The sequence below is a fragment of the Geospiza fortis genome, unplaced genomic scaffold, assembly GCF_000277835.1.
Source record: "Geospiza fortis unplaced genomic scaffold, GeoFor_1.0 scaffold409, whole genome shotgun sequence".
Lineage (NCBI taxonomy): Eukaryota > Metazoa > Chordata > Aves > Passeriformes > Thraupidae > Geospiza > Geospiza fortis.
Genome location: NW_005054553.1, coordinates 262,082 through 264,254, shown reverse-complemented (window position 1 = coordinate 264,254; position 2,173 = coordinate 262,082). Strand labels below are relative to the sequence as shown.

Here is a 2,173-nt window from a genome sequence, read left to right as displayed (position 1 = left end):
GCTACAGGAGGGCAAAGTTGACTATTTTTTTAAACTTGAAAAGATTGCAAAGGGACAATGAAGTTTTTTGTTTTGTTGGTTTTTTGCTGGGGGGAGGTTTTTTTGGTTGGGTTTTTTTTTTTAAGAGCCATGTCTGGACCCACCTTAACGGATAGCTTAGTGGTGTTCACCTTTTGCTTCCCCCATTTTAACTTGCCACAACCTAGTCATAGTTTGGTTTTTTTGGGGAGGGGTTTTGATTTTTTAAAATTTTAATTTTAATTTTTTTTTTGCTCTCATTCGACAGGGGTTATTATTCAAATGTTAGTCATAGTTGCAAACTAGTTTCTTTTTAAAGGCATTGCACATGATTTCTAAAAAAAGGCCCTTTGAAGTTTTTTGGGTGGGAGGGGGAGTGAGTAATATATATATTTTTTTTAGTTCCCCAAACAACCATGGGCACAGAAATGCAGTACTGTAAGAAAGAGGGACCTTCAGATTACACAAATATACTATTCTTCAGCTGTAAAAAGGGACGGTTGTGACGGAGTTTGTGAGGCACATTGAGCATGCGAAGTGGCGGTGAGCAGAACTCTCCTTTTCTGAATCTACTGAGGATCAAAGCAGCAATTGTGATGGGAATTCTGTGGGTGCCACCTTTTGGAGCCCACGGGCAGTTAGGATGGAAATCTGACTGGTTTCATAACTGAGGTGCACTGAGAAGCAATCAACGGGTCGGTCCTGGCCAGTCCTGGGGAGGTCTAAGTGGTGGTCTTTGGGATAACCTTTGGCCTTATGGATTTGGACTCTTAAGTTAGAAGAGCCTACCATTTCAGATGCAATCACTTTTGGACATGCTTTTGCAGACAGTCCTTAATGCTGAAAACACAGAGAATGGGTAATTCAAGAGGCCTTTCTTTTAAAAATAGACTTTTGTGACCCACTTATTGTAAGGTATTGCAAGGTCACTTTGCGTGTGTCATAAAGTTGACTTCCTTATTGGTTGAAGGTCACAGGAGTAGTGGTTTGCGTTTGATGGAAATAGCTACAACTGTGTCCCTTCCTGCTTTTTACTTTTTTCTTTTGCTTTTTTCTCGGCACGTGGTTTTCTCCACCATTACTTCTGCACAAAGACGTCTTCTGTTCATCCTGAACATTTTTAAAAAAAAAAAATGCAGAATTTTATGTGACTGCTTTTTTGCCTCACAATTATGCTGTGAATTTTACAAAAATTTATTTTCTTTTTTGATAATTTATTGTACCAAAGCTGTTTTTATAGCACATAGATGTCTGTAACCAATAATGTAGCAGTTCTGCACTTTGACACAAGGTGTAACTAGACCATTTTTAAATGTCAGTTGAAAAATTATGGCTGTACTATTGCTTAAACAAAACTGGAACTGTTGTTGAATTCATAGCCAATACATTTACAGCAATCTGTGTACTGAAGATAATAGATTGACATCTACTTGGAGACTATAACATCTGTTACATTATCAATGTGTTCAGGCTTCTGAAGGTTAAAAGGGACACTAGATCCAGAAGCTATGAAACCAGCAGTTGATTCTTGTATTCCTTATTAACAAAATTGTAAACTTGAAGGCAAAGACCTTGATTGCATGAACAGGTCCAAAAAAAAAATAATAGGCTGAGTAAAGCAAAACCCTCAAGGGAGACCTGAGGTTAGCAGGCTGTATTTAACAGGTGCCTAATTTTTGGGTAACGCTGCCTTAATATAACACAGTCAGCTTGGCAGTTGCAAAATTTATGGGCCCATCCAAGAGATTTTCTTTTTCTTTTTCTTTTTTTTTTTTTTTTGTGGGAAAAGAAAAAAAAAGCTGCATGAGGAAAAAACACCTTGGTGAAGGAATGAAGGTGAGTTCCTTGCTTGCCCATGCCAGATGAACAGTGTTGCCCATCCTCTCTTACAGAAGCAGTGATCTACCTCTGCCAGTCAGCCCTTGGAAAAGTTAATTTCAGCAGCAAACGGTCAATTCCATGCGGCCAAGTCGTTTTTTCAGTCAAAAAAGGTGGAATTTTTTTATACTCACAGTGGCAACACAGCAGCTGACTACCGTGTAAATGGGAATGAATCCTTGGGATTAGGGTTTTTTTTGTAAATCATGGTTTTCCTAATCAAATATTTCTTTTTGTACCGACACATCAACCCTGTGGATGAAAGCGGATTTCCCCC

General features: G+C 38.6%; 1 protein-coding gene across 1 annotated transcript in view; it reads left to right on the top strand.

Annotated features, from left to right (window-relative positions):
- The window catches only part of DYRK1A (dual specificity tyrosine phosphorylation regulated kinase 1A), a 52,525-nt gene that overhangs the window by 49,805 nt on the left and 547 nt on the right, over positions 1-2,173 (top strand). Inside the window, exon 11 of the mRNA XM_005429519.3 lies at positions 1-2,173. This exon is cut by the window's left edge and continues 737 nt beyond it; it is cut by the window's right edge and continues 547 nt beyond it. The gene's annotated coding sequence lies outside the window, so the exon portion shown is untranslated.